The 11488-nt window shown below is 65.1% G+C and overlaps 1 pseudogene; it reads right to left on the bottom strand.

The window, feature by feature from the left end:
* Positions 1 to 3623: 3623 nt before the first annotated feature.
* Positions 3624 to 5911, bottom strand: LOC116539172 (annotated as a pseudogene).
* Positions 5912 to 11488: the final 5577 nt, after the last annotated feature.

Below are 11488 nucleotides of genomic sequence, written 5' to 3'. Positions count from 1 at the left end.
AACTCCCGGGGAGGGCTGCTCCACAGCCACTGCGGCTGCCCCCTCCAGGGTGTCCACAGGACACTCCCAGAGCCTGCTGCAACCCCCAGCCAGCTGCCCTGAGGTCACATTTCTTGGCAGGTGACACTCCCAGCACCCACTGACTGGCCTCCGGCCCCAGCCTTTTCCTGAGCTCCCTCTCCCTTCTCCCCTCTCCCCTCCCTGACCCCCATCCTCCCTCCCCCGTCTTCCCTCCCCCCTCCCCTCCCCTTCCCCTCTCCCTCCTCTTTCCCCCCTCCCCCTGCAGCACTCTCTGTGGGGAGCCTAGTTGGGGGACAGGTCAGGCTGGGAGGCAAGTCCGTGGGGGAACATCAGCTCTGAGGGTGGGCAGCTCCCTGGGAGGCGCAGCTGTAGAGGGGGGAAGCTCCAGGGTGGGCAGCTCCAGGGGGCTGCAGCTTCTCCGCCTTTCCCTCAGCAAATCCTTTCTGGGCACCTGCTCGTCGAGGCCTGGAGCGCGTCAGTGGAGGTGCGGAGGAGACTGGGCACTCTGTCCCCCAGCGCCCGGTGGCGGCAGCTACAGGCCTGGGGCTCGGTCGGTGCTGCCTGGCAGGCTGCTGCCCCCCTGCCCTGGGGTCCCTGGTGGCCCTCGCCCTGCGGGAACGGGTGGTATCCAGTCTCCCCCCGACCTCCCTGCGACGACGCCTTCCACACGAAGCCCTGGCAGTGGAATTGTGGAAATCCCACGGGGCCGGGAAACATCAGGCGGAGCTCTCAGAAGCTCCCCTAGTCCTCAGAGGCTTCTGGGGGACACAGGGACGGGGGAGCCAGGCAGCTTGGGCCAACTGCCACCTCCCAAAGGCACCTGCAGGGGAAGTGCAGCCGTTTCTAGAAAACCAGCGGCAGGGTGGTCCTACCCACAGGATCACCGGGGGCTGCTGTGTGGGGTGGGGGCGGCAGCTCGGCCAGGCCTGGGGAGGCCATGTGACCACAGCACTGGGGAGCCGGGAGCCACCAGGCCCCCACAGGCCTCTGCACCCCCGTGCCCTACACGCCCCGTGCCCACGTACGCCACACGCCCCGCGCCCCGCACACCCTGCCACCCTGCATACCCCACACATCCGTGCCCTGCACGCACCACACGTCCCAAGCTCCTCACTCCCCACAGCTCCTCACTCCCCACAGCCCCACATTCCCCACAAGCCCCGAGCCCCAGGACCTGCTGTCCTCCAGGGCTCCCCCAGCCAAGCGTTGGCTTCCGGCCACATGGCCCAGGACTTGACGGGGGCATCAGTGTCTCCAGGATTATTCTAACAGCCACGTCCCCAAGCCTCAGTTTCCCCTATAAACAGAAATGGCGGCCCTCCCCCAGGGGTGTTGTGACCCTCAGGCCAGTCAGGGGGCCTGGTGACGGGACTCTCTGGAGAGCACCCACCCTCAGGACCAGGCTCCCTGGACCCCAAGCCTGCGCCCCCACCTCCGCCCTGCTGGTGGGAGGCCTCGGTGTGGGGCCCCTGCCTGCACGCTGCTCCGTGGGGCACTGAGCCGTCGACCTCTGCTCCAGGCGGCGTGGCACCAGGCTGAGGGCTCAGAGGTAGACGGGGTGTGAGCGGGAACTCAAGTCAGAGCCACAGAGCTGGGAACTCAGCGCTCAGCCATGGACAGCAGGTTCGGGGAGCAGAAAAGGCTCTCTCCCTGTAGCCTGAGCTGGGCAGGCAGCCATGGGGGCAGGTGCGGCCAGGCAGGGAGGGGCTCCTGCAGACGGCAAGCATCCTGTCTTCTTAGGATTTTCCAAGCAGCATTTTCTTTCCTCTGGCTTACAATATCGTACGAAGACGCCATATCATACACACACAACACAAAACGTGTGTTGACTGTTGATGTTGTTGGTGAAGCTTCTGGCAGCAGTAGCCTATGAGTAGCTAAGTTTTGGGGAATCAAGGGTTATACTTGGGTCCAGCATGGTGACTCACGACTGTATCTCATCACCTTGGGAGGCCAAGGTGGGAGGATCATTTGAGGCCAGGAGTTTGAGGCAACATGGCAAGACCCCATTTCTACAAAAAGTTTAAAAATTAAGCAAGCATGGTGGTGGCCATCTGTGGTCCCAGGTACTCGGGAGGCTGAGGTGGGAGGATCGCTTGAGCCCGGGAGTTCAAGGCTGCAGTGAGCCATGAGTACAGCCCGGGAGACAGCAGGAACGTGCCTCAGAAAGTAAAATATAAACCCCAGCACTTTGGGAGGCCGAGGTGGGCAGATCGCCTGAGGTCAGGAGTTTGAGACCAGCCTGGCCAATATGGTGAAACTCTGTCTCTACTAAAAATACAAAAATTAGCCAGGCTTGGTGGTGGGCACCTGTAATCCCAGCTACTTGGGAGGCTGAGGCAGAAGAATCGCTTGAACTCCGGAGACAGAGGTTGCAGTGAGCTGAGATCACGCCACTGCACAACAGCCTGGGTGACAGAGCAAGACTCTGTCTAAAAATGTACATAGTTTTTGGGGCCAGGAGTTTGAGACCTTATAATATATATGTAAATAACAGGATTTTCGACTTTGCTTGGCTCCCAAGACCCCCATTGATCAAGGGCCAGCTGTGAATCTCAATAAAGCTGTGAAGACAAACAGGTGGCCCAGACTCCCAGAGCAGGGGCCGCGGAGGCCAAACGGGCTTGGGAGGGGCTGGCCCGCTGTGGCTGTTTTTGCTCCGCAGGGTCCCTGGGTGTTTATTCAGCAGGCCTGGGCCCTGCTCCCCACCCGCCAGAGGCCTCCTCCCCTCCCCATGGTCTTCCCAGAAGGATGTTTTTCCAGGGCCTGGCTGAGCAAATGGCATTTGGACTCTGGCCGGGGAAGTCTGGGGGGACGGTCCCCACATCCCAGCCCCATTTGGAAGCAGCCTGTTTCCTCCAGCGTCCTGCTGGAGCTCTGCGGATTCATTCTCGGCCGCCTGCTGTCCCTCGGAGCGCGGGACCCCAGGGGGTGCACCTCCCAGGCTGTGCTGGCCTCGGTGAGGGACCTGGGGAGGCTCAGGCAGGAGCCTTGTGTGGTCTCCCTGTGGGTGACACTCGGGACCCCCAACGCCTGCCCGGGGAGGGAGCGTGTGTGGGGAGGGGGCATCAGGGCACATGGGGGGGCACAGCAGCCCAGGCAGGCGTCTGGCGGAGGCATCCCACGTCCACCCTACCCTCCGCCCAGTCCCGCCTTCCCCAGCCCCAGACCTGGCCCCTAATCACAATGTGCTTCCCACAGCTGGCCCCCACATGGAGCTCTGCACCATCCGGATCGCGTGGGGGGTGGGAGTTTTCCCAGAAACAGGCCTGTGAGTCACCAGCCAGCCCAGGAAGTGGCCACCTCCTGTCCGGCCCCCCAGCTGACCACTGGGCCTCAGTGCGGATCACAGAGCAAGGCCGTCCACAGTGACCGAGGACCCACCAAGCGTCTGCTGCCCCCAACCTCCAGGCCCTCCCGGCTGCAAGTCAGACTGCGGTCAGCTGCCCCACACCGGCCCTCATGGAGGGGCAGGAAGAACAGGAGCTCTGGGAGGAGGGGGCTTGGGGGAGCCCCTGGGGGGCCTTCCTAGAGGGGAATGTGCATGGGGGGCCTGAGGTCAGGGCCGTTGCACGTGGGAAGGAGGCCTGCGAGGCTGCAGCTCACCAGGAGGGGCCGGGCCCGCCCGAGACAGCGAGTGGGGCCTTCCCAGGGGCTGCAGGCCCGACGATCAGGGGAGCAGCACCCGGGCCCCAGCGACCCAGCCTGGGATATGAGAGAGGAGGGGACCAGAGAGGGAAGGATGGTGGCCCCAGGCCCCACAGGAACCCAGGCGGGACCCTAAAGCCCAGGCCTCACCCCATCATCTTCCAGCTGCCCTCCGAAGCACCTCGCAGGGGCTGGGGCGGCAGTGGGAAACCTCCCACAATAGGAAGTAGAAGCGGGTCCCGGGTGGCGCCCAGAGCCCGGAAGTGCAGATGGCCGTGGCGGCGGCTGTGCTGCTCTCACACGGGACACCACGTCACCCAACCGCCAAGCAGGGACCCAGCCCCCATCACAGCACCCACCGAGCATGCGGGCGACAGAGTCGTGGGGTGGGGCGGGGGCTCAGGTCAGGTGAATTTGTCAGCGCAGGTGGCCGTGATGAAGTCCCCCAGACCCCAGCGGCTTCAACCACAGGAACCGACTCCCCCGTAGGCAGGAGATCCAAGTGTTAGCGGGGTGTCCTCCTCCGAGGACACTCCCTGCTCACGGACGCCGCCTCCCCCAGGCTCTTCTCCGGGTCATCCCTCGGGATGTGTCCGTCCCAACCTCCTCTTCTTCTTCTTTTTTTTTTTTTTTTTGAGAAGGAGTTTCACTCTGTCACCCAGGCTGGAGTGCAATGACACGATCTCGGCTCACTGCAACCTCCACCTTGCAGGTTCAAGCGATTGTCCCACCTCAGCCTCCCCAGTAGCTGGGATTACAGGTGCCCGCCACCACGCCTGGCTAATTTTTAGTATTTTTAGTGGAGATGCGGATTCACTGTGTTGGCCAGGCTGGTCTCAAACTCCTGACCTTGTGATCCACCCGCCTCAGCTTCCCAAAGTGCTGGGATTACAGGCGTGAGCCACTGCCCCCCGCCCAGTCTCCTCTTCTCACGAGGACGCCAGTCACAGGGGATCAGGGCCACCCTGTTTTTCCTTGATGACCTTTACCCTGTCTCCAAACTCAGTGGCGTGCTGAGGTCCTGGGTGCTAAGCCTTCAGCTTGTGAATCTGGGGCCTTTGTCTGCCAGACACTCCCTCCAACAGAACTTCTGTCCTGCAGGCCAGCCAGCACCTCTGCCTCCATGTGGCCCGGCCTTTGCTCTGGCCTCACTCCACCTCCCCTCTGGGACTGGGGATGGGCCGAGAGGCCAGACTCTGAGGTCAGCTGCCGAGGGCTGTGGGGCTTTGGGGCAGTTACCTGACCTCTCTGAGCCATGATCTCCTCACCTGTAGGATGCAGCCATGTGCCCCACGGTGACTCTCAGGAGGGACAGGGCTTAGCCAGTGCCTGGCTCGAGGTTGGAGCTTGATGCATAACCACACAGCTGTCTCGCCCCAGTGCCCACACCCCACACACAGTAAGTGCTCAGAAAACGCAGCCCAGACTGTCAGTGGCAGAGGGACCCAGGGGCCTGGAACCAAGCTCTTACTGAGCTGGTAGAGACCAAGGCCAGAGAGCCCTGGGGGCCTCCCCCATCTCCCAAGGCCCCTGAGAACCCCATCTCCTGCCGAGACCCCTCTGCCCTGCCCCTCTGGTGACTCGGTGGCCCCCGGGACAGTAACGAGATGCCCACTCGGATGCCACCAGCCTCCTGCCAGGGCCTGTCTGGACTGCCCAGCCCGTAAGACACCGGCCCTGGTGACGATCTTGCTGTCTCTCGGGGAGGGCCAGCAGCCAGAGAACACAGCGAGGCAGGAGGCGGGAGGTCAGTCACCCCCTCACAGGCCGAAGACCCCCAGCGCCTCCCTTGCCCCCTGAGATGAGGGGGTGGCCTGGAGCATGTCCCCTGGGGTGGCAAGACCAGGCCACGAGGGAGGCTGCCTAGAACCACCTGTGTGAGGAGCTGGCCTGGCTTCCGCCGTCAGGCACGTGAGGCTGTGTGGGGGCTTCGTGGCGACTGCATGGGGGCTGCATGGGGCTTTGCACCCTTGTCCCAGGTGGAAGTGGGCATGCCTACCCACCGGGATGCTCACAGACTCCGTCGTCCCCCTCCAGGGCTGGGGCCACATGGGTCGCAGGCCGAGCTGGGCACTTGACCTTACAGGCAGGGGAGACAAAGCAAGAGGTCTCCAGACATCCGGGCCATCAGTGTACTTGGGGAAACTGAGGCACATCAGGCCTGAGGCTTCTCCAGTCCGTCCGGACTGATCCCGGCTGTCTGAGTAGCCTGGGTTGTGGGTCCGACCCCTGTCCCTTTCATGCGTCTCCCCTGGCTCCCCCACAGAGGGGGTGCATGCATGGAAGGATGTGGGGGGTGCTTGGCTTTCTCAGGTCAAAAGAAACATGGTCCGCACCCCCACCCCACCTTCCCGGAGCCCAGAGGAGTAAGTTCTCCAGGATCCAGCCCATGGAACATTCCAGAGCCTTGGGGGGCAGGCTTGCCCCTCCCCCACCTCCCAGCGACCTGGGAGTGATTTCCTCTGCTCGGCCACTCCCAGGCTCACCTCCAGAAGGGCCAATTGCGGGACCAGCCAGGTCACCGGCCTCACAGGCCGAGCTGCGCTTCCAGCTGTCCAAACACAGCGTCTGCAGGGCGACCTGGGTGACAGAGTGTGGGATTGGGGGTTGGGCACAGGCCTGAGGGGGGCCCTGCCTGCTTCCCTGCAGGAGCCCCGCCAGCCCAGCTGTGTCTGCGATCTGGTGCCTGGTTTAGGAAATGGCCAAGAGGGCTGCTGTGGGGAGCCCCCCAGGCCTGCAGGGGTGGGGCTGAGACGTGGGAGATGTGGGGGTTGATGGGGGAGAACAGGGCCCTGGGAACTCGGTGGCTCCGGGGTGGGGACTGGGGGGCCCTGGGTCTGGGACCCGCGCTGAGGCCAACCCAGGAGACATGAATTCCAAATGGGGCGGTGGGAGGTGGTGAGGCCCAGGGGGCGGAACAAGCTCATGCCACCCGTGGGCTGTGCCCCCACGCTGGGCCGGGCTGTGGGGTCCAGCAGCATCGGGTGGGCCTGGCCCTCAGGGGGCTTTGCAGGGCACAGGGCTGGTTGGAACAGAGGAAGGGGCCCCTCCTGGTCATCAGTGAGTGTCTCTGTCCTGTCATCTCCCTGTGAGTGGGAGATAAGGACCCTGAGCTGCTGCAAAGCGGAAGAGGGTGTGGGTGACAGGCCGCTCCTTGTTGGGAGCAGCTCCATGCGCTCCTCTGCCTGGGGTGACCGGGAGGCATCCAGCTTGGCAGGAAGGCCCGGCCCCAGCCGCTGCTGCCCGTAGAGCTCCCACTTGAAGAGGCTGGGCAGGGGCGTGCCTGGAGGCCCCCCAGACAGGTGCAGAGAGCGAGTGCGGACCCTGCCTTCCAGGGCAGTCAGCTCCCCAGCGGTCATCACCAGGAGGAAGAGGAGAGGGCCCTGCCCGGGGCTGTCAGCCAGGCGTCCACACCTGCCACAGCCAGCCTGGGAGAAGCTAGAGAAGGGGGTGGGCTTGCCGAGGGGTACGCAAGAGGGTTTGGGCTGAAGGAGAGGTCATTCAGGATCTCCGAGGGCACGCGGTCCAGCCTGCGGTCACCTGGGGGAAAGACACGGGCGCTGGGAAGTCCTGTACGGCCGTTCTGCCTGTGTGAAATCCACCTGGGGAGGCCTGCGGCCGCCTGCCCCAAGCCGCGTGGGGACCTCCCCCGGCCCAGCTGTGGCTCTTCCTCTCCTTCCTCCTCCCCACCGGCCAATTTTCCTCCATGGAGCAGGCGTTACTCAGTTCTGCGAAGCGCGTGCTGAGCCTGGCCCGGCCCGTGGCAGGTGCTAACAGCCGAGACCTGTCCCCGAGAAGGTCCCACATGGGCACTTCCGCCGGGCGCGGCCCCTCGAGCAGCGTTGAGGTCGGCTCCGGGTCAGGACTCTCTGGGGAGCTCAGTTAGACCCGAGTCCCGTGTGGATGGGACCTCGGCCGGCCCCCTGCACCCACTTTCAGCCATGGCCGGTCTCCGTGGGCACCCACAGCTCTGTAAGCATCTGCCATCTTTCACTTCCTTATCCCGTGGGGGAAGTGGTGAGGAAACTGAGGCTGCTGGCTGGGTCACATACCACCAGCAAGTGGCGGACCCGCCTGAGTCCCACCGGCCCTGGGCCAGGCTCTGAGCCACAGCCCCACAGCGGCCCGGCCAGGACACAGCGGCTCTGGACACAGGAGCCCTGGGCTGTCGGGCAGTGGAGACCCAGCCCAGGTGCCGGGACATTGCAGCCCACCTCGGGTGTCCCCTGGGGCCACGGAGGGAGTGTGAGGGAAGTGGGCTCCAGGAGAGGACGCAGGGGCCTGGGGTTGCTGGGGTCCTTGGCCTGCCCCGCTCTCTCGGCTGCTGTTTTCCTGCGGGAGCAGCTTTCTGGCTTTCCGGCTGACGGCACGTTGGGAGCAAAGGTGGGGAGGCCAGGAGACGAGGGCCCGTGCAGGGGCCGGGTGGGGCCGAGCACAGGTTCCACCTAGACGGGCGTGTGAGTTGGACCGGGCGATCGGCAGACACTAAGGAGCTCGTCATGGGTGCTGGGTCCAGTGGGCGAACACGGGGAGGAACTGGATGCACCAACCGACGTCAGCAGTAGAGGGTGCCCCATTGCCTAGGGAGGCCGAGACCCCTTCTGGGTGGGGCAGTCCTGGAGGACTTCCTGGAGGAGGAGGAGGAGAAAGGGGAGGAACTTTAGGGACTCTTAGAGGCTAGGTGCCTCTCTGGATCTCAGTTCCTCTGAGGTGTGAGAAGATGCCAGTCCTGTCTGCCCTATGGGTTTGGTTTGTTTGGTTGGTTTCTTTTCACCAGAAACAGATGCGCTCATGGCCAGGAGGCACTGGGGTCCCCTGTGTGCTTTACTTTCCAGATGGGTGTCCGCGTCGTGCCCCAGTGTTCACTGGTGAGGCCAGTGGTTGGGGGGCCAGCTCTGGCAGGCACGGGGAGGGGGCCACCTTGCACTGCCGGCACCCCCAGAGGAGGCTGTGGTGCTTAGCCCTGACTCACAGAGCCTGGCCACGTCAGCGACTCGTGACCAGAGACCAGTCTGAGGCCGGCACCTGACCGGGGCTTGGCCAGCAGCGCTCATCGTCCGTCTGGGACCCAGCGTGGAGTGGGGAGGAAGCGGGACGGGAACTCTGTGGTGTAATGTGGTTGTGTTGACCCAGGAACTTGTGCAATGAACCCGGGCCCGGAAAGCTGGCCGCCCGTGGCCACACGCAAGGGGCAGGCCGAGGCCCATCCAGGAGGGCGCCCAAGAGCCAGGGTGGCCTGGGCCAGTCCCAGCAGGTGACACCCGCCCAGCGGGGGTCGCAGCCCTGCAGGAAGGTGAAAACTGAGGGTCTCTTCTGACCCCGCAGGACCCTCCCAGCCTCTGCCTCTGCACGGTGGGGGAAGAAGAGAGGCGGGAACTGCGTGTCCCCCGGAGTGTCAGTCTTGCAGGGCACAGCCTGGCGTGTGGGAGGGCGTGGGAGGGGGCTGCAGACCCTCCCCCAGGGCTCCCAGGCCTCGCCAGGCTGTTCCGGCGCTGGGTGGGGCTGCTTGGGCCATGGCTGTCTCAGCTCCCCTGACAGAGCTCTGGCTACAGAGCCCAGAGTCCCAGCCGAGCTGGGCACTGGAGAGGGGTGTGGGGCATGCCCGGCCCTCCCCAGCACCCGCTATCTGGAGTGGCCTGACCTCACCCCAGACAGTCGCCCCAGTGGAGACAGACACTGGGACCTGAGTGCAGGGCCGGCAGGGGCAGGAGAGCAGCTCTGTGCTTGCCAAGGGCGCCTCGAGGGGGCGCCCGGGGGCTCCACGCAGCTCAGCAGAGCCTGGCAGCCTGGGCAGCCCCTGGAGGAAGCATGCCAAGGCCCAGGGGAGGGGTCGAGCTGCTGGGGTCACAGGGTGTGTGGCGGGGCCGCACCAAGCTCCTCTTCGGGACCCTAGAGGGGCCTTCCGCCTGCGGCCGCACCTCTGCAGACCTGGGGCTCTCCCCCGGAAGGGAACCTGAGGATGGAGGCCGCTGCCCTCGGTATCCTGGGGGCCGCTGCCGCACCCCCGGCCTGCAGGCCTCTGCGATGCCTCCCTCCGTGCCGGGCACAGCGTGTGATTCCTGAGGAAGGGGAGGAGATGCCCACCCCACCCCCACCTGGGGCCCCCGGGCAGAGGTGCAGCCTGTCTCACCACGTGGGGGGTCCTGGGATTCCAGAAAGCCCCCTCTTCCCACACGAAAGGCCTTTCAGGCCCCCTAAGGCCCACCCAGCGCCCGCGGCCAGCCTTTCTCCTGCTCTTGCGACACCTGCCTGAGTGCCGTGGCAGAAACCTGACTCCCCGCTCAGGCCCCGACCTGCCGGCCGCCCTCTCCACAAGCTTCTCTCCCACGGGGAGGGCGCGGGCACGAGGACCCCGTGGAGACCTGCTGGTTCTGGGAGGCGCCGGGGTCCTGCCCCGCCCTGGCTCCCGGGAAGGGTCAGACCCTCGGCGGTGAGTTCTGCCGACACCCCCAGCCTTCGCCTTCCCACCTCTGAACAGGGTGCCCACCCTGGACCCTCGCCACAGGGTCCCACGTTTTTGGGTCCTCCATTTTTGGGTCCCACGTTTTTGGGTCCTCCATTTTTGCCACAATGGGAAACATGGGTAGCTGCTGCAGAGCCCCGCCCGGCCCGGGGGTGTGAGTCTGAGCCACCCCACCACTCACAGGCAAGGCAGGCTGTGAACCACCATTTCTTCCAGGGCACACAGCCCCCGGCTCCCCTCCCAGCACAGCCCCTCTCGGCTCCTGGGGGAAGGGGAGGGACCCTCGGGTGTGGAGGCTTGTGTGTCTGGCGAGTCTCACCCCAGGGCCCTGTGGTACCAGGAGAGACGGGAGGTTCTGCCCAGGCACATCCGGGGCTCGTGACACCTCTCCAGGACATGATCAGAGGCGGCGTGAAGGGGCAGGGCTGGGTGGGCTCGTGGGGTGGGCTGGGTAAGGGAACCTGGCTGGAGGCCCGCAGGCCCGTCTCACGGAGCCCAGCCTCACCTTTCTCCTGCAACTCCTAGGCTGGGAACAGGTGGCCTGATGCCCTTGGCTCCCCTTACCAGCGCCGGCTGCCAAAGGCGGGGTGGGTGATGGGGGCCTTCCTTCCTCTGCAGCGATGGTAAAGGAGCCAGGTGACCTGGCCCTAAGCAAGGGGACCTCCATGTGGGGGAAGGTGCTGGGCAGGAGCTCTAGGTGGGCTCAGTGGAGGGGGGCTGGCCATGTCCCAGGAGGCTCCTGGATGTGGGCAAGCTCCTGGCTACCCAGGACCAGTCCCCGCCATCCTCCACGCTGAACCTGGCGGGGTGTGATTGTGCAGGCCGGGCACTGCTCACAGGACCGGGGCCATCTTTCTAAGGTGTGAATTGGAGTCTTCGTGCACCAGAGAAGCCCACCACGGCACCCACTGCCTGAAGGCTGAAGCCTGAGTCCTCCGCCCCTGCCTGCCCCACACCCCTGCCTCATCCTGCGTGACGCCTCTGAGAGCCAGGCTGGGGAGCCCCCGCCATCCCCATCAGTGCCTGGTCACACGGGCCATTGCTGTGTGGACCCTGGGTCATCTCCTCCCCCAGCCTCTGGGCTCTGCCTCAGCTGGAGGGGCCTAAATAAAGCCACGTTGTAACCCCAGGGTCCCACAGGAGCCACGCACTGAGGCTTGTGGAGGAGGTTTTGCTGCTGAGGGAACCCAGGACTGGGGGGCTGAGTGAGCCGAGGGCTGGGGGCAGACAGGCCCAGGGGAGCCTGGTCAGGGCCCAGCACAGCCCAAGGCAGGTGAGGACAGGTGCGTGGCCCACCAGGGTGGGCACGGGGAAGCCAGGCCCTGTCCCAGCCCCGGGCTCCTGAGTGAGTCCCGT

This window comes from Sapajus apella, unplaced genomic scaffold (assembly GCF_009761245.1).
Source record: "Sapajus apella isolate SASKATOON/1434 unplaced genomic scaffold, GSC_monkey_1.0 scaffold126, whole genome shotgun sequence".
In the NCBI taxonomy this organism is placed as follows: Eukaryota; Metazoa; Chordata; class Mammalia; order Primates; family Cebidae; genus Sapajus; species Sapajus apella.
This window is presented reverse-complemented; position numbering and strand designations above follow the sequence as displayed.